Source organism: Tursiops truncatus, chromosome 8 (genome assembly GCF_011762595.2).
Source record: "Tursiops truncatus isolate mTurTru1 chromosome 8, mTurTru1.mat.Y, whole genome shotgun sequence".
Classification (NCBI taxonomy): domain Eukaryota; kingdom Metazoa; phylum Chordata; class Mammalia; order Artiodactyla; family Delphinidae; genus Tursiops; species Tursiops truncatus.
Genome location: NC_047041.1, coordinates 40,127,490 through 40,133,591, shown reverse-complemented (window position 1 = coordinate 40,133,591; position 6,102 = coordinate 40,127,490). Strand labels below are relative to the sequence as shown.

At 45.6% G+C, this 6,102-nt stretch overlaps 1 long non-coding RNA gene across 1 annotated transcript; it reads right to left on the bottom strand.

The window, feature by feature from the left end:
- Window positions 1-720: 720 nt before the first annotated feature.
- Window positions 721-5,573, bottom strand: LOC141279330 (uncharacterized). The gene is made up of 2 exons (XR_012333371.1): window positions 5,416-5,573; window positions 721-955 (listed from the first exon to the last, which is right to left on the bottom strand). It is a non-coding gene; the product is annotated as an uncharacterized lncRNA (long non-coding RNA).
- Window positions 5,574-6,102: the final 529 nt, after the last annotated feature.

Below are 6,102 nucleotides of genomic sequence, written 5' to 3'. Positions count from 1 at the left end.
GAGCCACATCTCTGCAGAACTCATTCGTAAACACATCCCCACGCATTCTAGGCAGCTTTTTCCAACAAGCCTCGTCCCCCCTCAAAAAAAATAAATAAATAAATCCAAAAGCTTGGGGCACAATTAGCACTTGAGTTTTCCTCCAAAGACCAGAGCTCTAGAAATTTTTTTATACAGAGTGAAAGTCAAAATATATACAGGACAAGCTGGGGAGGAGGGACAAACTGACCTTTCAAAGAAGTGACATTACAAGAGGTTAGCTTGAGACCAGGAAGGACTCCAGAAGGGGAGGAGCACCCTCTGCCCAGCCTTGGTGAGGGAAGGTGAGGTCCTGCTGTAAGAACCACACTGTCTGAGCACCAGCTGCATAAAGGCCCCTCCTCAGGCCCTGGGCCACCCCTGGAGTTGGCCCTGCCTGCACCAGCAGCAAAACTCCACCTACCTGCCCCTGACCAGGATCCTGGAGCCCTGGAGCCACTGTCCCCTGGCTAGGCATTCAGTCTCTTCTTACTGGAAATCCTTACCGTGGGCAGAGTTAGGTGTGCTGCATCCTCTGGTTACTTGTCCATCCACGTATTGGTAGGCACGTAAATGCTTAAGAACTGGATAAAAGAGAGGGTGCACCAATTTGTTGCATTTGCCAACTTCCGTGGTATCGATGCAGAAAACTCAGCCTCTGTGCACCAGTGCCAGATCGAATCTTGGAGACAGAGTTTTGGGTGAAGTAGAAAAGAAGAGTTTTATTGCTTGCCAGGCAAAGGGGGATACAGTGGGCTCATGCCCTTCAACACTGTGTGTCCCAACCCGGGGGAATTTGGTGAAGAGTTTTCTAGCAGTGGTTCAAGGGTGGGGCTGCTGATGAGAATCAGGGTGTGCAGTCCTTTAATCTGGTCTCAGGTGGTCTCCTGATGAGCTTCTGTGGTTCTCCTGAGGTTATCAAACTGTGACCTTCTCTCTGGAATGAAGAATACTTCATCAAGTAGTTAACATCCTCCATTTGTTGGGGCTTTGAGTTCTGCAGATACTGTTATGTGTATCCCTTGAGGCAGAACCAGGATCCTGTCCCAAGGCTGCACTATTGTTTCTTGGTGGCTTCTCCCTAGTCTCTGCATCCCCTCCCTTCCCTGATGAACAACTGCTTGAACCTACCATTTGGAACTCAGGGAAGGTCACGGAGGCTGAAGCCTATTCCCTACAAACAAGAAGCGGGGGACACAGAAAGACTTCCATGCCCAGGAACCCCACAGCGTCCTGCTGGGTTTCAATATAAACACTTGTATCATGGCTGGTTTCAAACTACCAAGGTAATGTGAACTGGCACACAGATTCCTGGGACTCTAGAAAAGCAGTGTAAGCCAACACCAGCAGACCACTGGCTCCCCCATTAGACCAGAATGCAGAGTTGAGCCTTCACTGTCTTTTTTTTTTTTTTTTGCAGTATGCGGGCCTCTCACTGCTGTGACCTCTCCCTTGCGGAGCACAGGCTCCGGACGTGCAGGCTCAGGGGCCATGGCTCACGGGCCCAGCCGCTCTGCAGCATGTGGGATCTTCCCGGACCGGGGCACGAACCCGCGTCCCCTGCATCGGCAGGCGGACTCTCAACCACTGTGCCACCAGGGGAGCCCTGTAGTTTGTATCTCTTAATTCCACACACCTATTTTGTCCCTCTCCCCCTCCCTCTCCCCACTGGTAGCCACTAGTTTCTTCTCTATATCTGTGAACGTGTTTCTATTTTGTTATATTCATTCGTTGGTTTTACTTTTTAGATTCCACATATAAGTTAATCATGCTCTTCTAGATGGACTGCTTTAATGTTTGGATATTACAGACAAGGCTCTCACAAACATTCTTATGTAAATGTACACATGTGTTAGGATTTCTGAAGGATGGATTCTGGAAGCAGAATTTTTTGGTCAAAGAATATGTCCATTTTTAAGTCTGAGTGTTTCTCCCACTTTAATTGCTTTCGAAATGGTTTCATCAAATAATAATCCCACCAATAGTTACACACAATACGTAGCAACATATAACTCACTCTCTCCACCAAGTACATGGAGCTGGCCCCATGTTCCAGAGGCCATACTGCTGCTCTAGATTCTTAGGAGCTCCTAGGTTGGGGACTGCTACGGCAACTTGCTGCCACCATGAGAAATGACCCATTAAGTCTCTATAAATATTGTCACCTGTGCCACTCTTCTCTGCCTGTGCAGGGCAGGGCTCACAGAGGAAGGCCAGACAGCTGACTGGCAGAACCACCTAGAACTCATTCTCACTGGAACACTAAATGCCTGGCTTTCAGGCTGTACATTTGAACAGGAGGGTCCAGGCAAGACAGATTTTGGCAAGAAAAACGTAAGCAGATTCTACAGAGCTTGAATGCTGAGGTTCTCATAACATCAGTCTGTGTCTGAGCCATCGTTATTCCACAACCTTGAACCTGAAGATTATCTGTGTGATGTAGAGAAACTCAAAGGAAGCCTTAAGACATGAATTTCCATATGAGCTTCTGTCAGTTGAAAACAAAAAAGGACCATCGACAGGAACTATAATGTATTGCTTTAGAGGCTGTGGAGTTAGGCTCTACCATCCTGCTTCTCAGACAGTGGTCCATGGGCCAGCAGCATCACCCTCAGCAGGGAGCTTGCTAGAAGTACAGGATCCCAGCCCCACTGAATCAGAATCTGCATGTTAAGTTCTCCAGGTGATACGTATGTATGTACATGAATGTCTGGGAAGCACGGCTGGACTTTTGACTTGGACTCTGATACATACCAGCTGTGTGAACTTGGGTGCGTTCCTTAATCACTCTGTATGTACTTCAGTTGCTTCATCTGCAAGACGGGCAGGTTACAGGAAGACAATGATGCAATGCATACAGTGTCTGACAAATAAGAAACACTCCAATCGTAGCCACATATGATTTCTCCTAATTTTCATCCTGGTCCTCCTGTATAGAAGCAGCTTTCATCATTTCCAAGAGCCCCAACTAGTCTGGCTGCTGGAGGAACAGGTCAGTTCATAAAGATTAAAGCTATTAATAAAAAAGACAAATCCTTTGAGTTAATGCTCCGGTGTTCTCTGGAGTCATGCTTTGCCAGAAAACTCTTTGGAGCATTATCCAGCCTCTTATTTAAATAAATGTGTTTTGCACAGATAAGAGGTACGGGGCCTTGATGCGGCTGCACATCCGTGTTGAGGCCCATCTTTCTCTCACCCAGTTATTTTCTAATGAAGTCGAGCCCCTGATCAATTTCAGGAGCTCCTTCTCCAGGCATAGATTTTTTTTTTTTTTTTTTTTTTTTGCGGTACGCGGGCCTCTCACTGTTGTGGCCTCTCCCGTTGCGGAGCACAGGCTCCGGACACGCAGGCTCAGCGGCCATGGCTCACGGGCCCAGCCGCTCTGTGGCATGTGGGATCCTCCCGGACCGGGACACGAACCCGTTTCCCCTGCATCGGCAGGCGGACTCTCAACCACTGCGCCACCAGGGAAGCCCCAGGCAGAGATTTTTAAGGCTGTATCATTCCTGTGACCGCCCCCCACCCAAAAAAAGAATGTCATTTAACTAGGTCACAAAGGAATTCAGTGACAGGTGACGAGATCTTGGTATGTGGGGAGGCTAACTGTCTGAATGCTTGTTCTAAATGGTAGGAAATTGACTCTGAGAGGAATGAGATTAAAATGACCAAAAGGGCAGCAACTTCAGGGGCAAGACTGAAATGCAGTGATAAGATTTACTGTGTAAATAATTCACCTAGCACAGGAAAAAGCTTAGGATGGGCTCTGAGCACAAAGGGACTTTTTCATGTCTCAGAATATAATTAATTAAGAATTCAAGATACAAGGTAATTAGAGAAACTGTAACCTGGAGGCATGCTTCTGAATTATTCTGATCATTTTTAACAATGAGAAAATTTAATTTTCCTGTCATGTGGCATAGAGTTTAAATTTGGGATAATGTAAAGAGCAATGTTCAGACAGTGCAATGAGCAAATTAAATTATTTCTTTTGATTTTGCAGCAAAAGTTAGGATCAAATGATTGAATCTAAATCATGGAAATGATTGTCAGAGCTGAAAAAATACTTGAGAGAAAAATGTACAAATTACAATTGACTCTCATTTTCTCTAACACTAAGTTGCCCATGTTGCTCTCTTTGTAATTACTATGTGCATGTGTGTGTGTGAATCTATTTCATTACTTGCCCCGGGACAAAGGGGATGAATAAATTATTCTGATATATAATGGAGGTTATGTTGAGTTACCACCAAATTAAACTCTCTTTCCTTGACAGGAAGAGGCTGTCAACAGCTTTAGACCCCAATTAGTACTCATAGTTAAAAATTAAATTCACTTTTTAAAAAATTCACTTTTTTACGAACCCAGCATTCACAGAAGATGGGCTACAATCTATTGTGCTTAAATTACCCATTTTTCACATTCTTTCAGGCATCGCTTATTTAACTATTTCCAAGGGTACTTGAGATGCTTTTTCATACATCAATTATCCGACGTGCATTTTCAAGAGAGTTACAATGATGTTCCAATATCTGTTGCCTCATTTAGTACCTATAAAATCTCTAACTCTACTATCAAGATTTCAGAAGGTCCCGCTCAGAATTTTGTCCCCTGAAAAGATGTTGAAATCCTAGCTCCAGTGCCTGTGAATATGACCTCATTTGGAAATAGGGTTATTGCAGATGTAAGCAAGTTAAAATGAGGTCACACTGGGTTAGGGTGCTCCCTAAGCCCGTATGGCTATTTTCCTTATAAGAAGAGAACGCACACACAAGGAGAATGCCATATGAAGATGGAGACAGAGATTGAAGTGGCATGACTACAAGCCAGGGGGCACCTAGGATTTTTGTCAACCACCAGAAACTAGGAGAGAGACTCAGAACAGATTTGTCCTCAGAAATTCCAGAAGGAACGAACCCAGCTGACACATGGATTTTGAAATCTGGTGTTAAAACACCATATCTACCTTACAAAATTGGGATGAGATGCCGCTTACAGGTACAAACATGATAGGTGCTTGGCACACGCTAAGATTCTAGTTTCTAGTTCCAGGAGTCCTAGAGGTAAGAAACAAACCCAGTAGAGATAACTAACCCTGTCCTCCTCAGGCAAAATGACTGTTCTTTCATTTTGATTGAATATTGTTGATTGATAAGCAACAAGAGCAATATGAAATAAGCTTTTGTTGCAGGAGAGGAGAACTCGCCACACTGCTACTACCCTAACAATTTCTGTTTTCATTTTCTATCATTACTTTACAGTCTTTCATTCATTTGCATAATGTTTCATAATTGTAATCACAGTATAGACATCATTTCATCTTCTGTTTTTTAACTCTGTTATATTTAAATATTTTTCTTGCTTCTACAAAGGCATCGTAATTAAGTGTTAATAATTTACCTTTGAGAGACGGGCGTGAGCCGCGGCTAAAAGCACGGACCCCAGGGACGGGCGGGAGACGCTAAGGCTGCTGCTGCCGCCACCAAGGGGCCTGTGTGCGAGCACAGGTCACTATCCACACCACTCTTCCGCGGAGCCTGTGCAGCCCGCCACTGCCAGGTTCCCGGGATCCAGGGACAACTTCCCAGGGAGAACGCACGGCGGGCGCCGTGCAACGTCACGCCGGCCTCTGCCGCCGCAGGCCCGCCCCGCACGCAGTGCCCCTCCCTCCCCCCCGGCCTGAGTGAGCCAGAGCCCGGGAATCAGCGGCTCCTTTAACTCCGTCCTGTCTGAGTGAAGAACAGACGGCCTCCGGCGACCTACACGCAGAGGCGGGGCCAAATCCAAAGCTGAGCCCCAGGAGCTGTGAGAACAAAGAAGAGAAAGGGAAATCTCTCCCAGCAGCCTCAGAAGCAGCGGATTAAAGCTCCACAATCAACTTGATGTACCTCCATCTGTGGAATACCTGAATAGACAAGGAATCATCCCAAATTGAGGAGGTGGGCTTTGAGAGCAAGATCTATGATTTTTTTCGCCTTCTCCTCTTTTTGTGAATGTGTATGTGTATGCTTCTATGTGAGATCTTGTCTGTATAGTTTTGCTCCACCATTTGTCCTAGGGTTCTATCCGTCCATGGTTTTTTTAAAA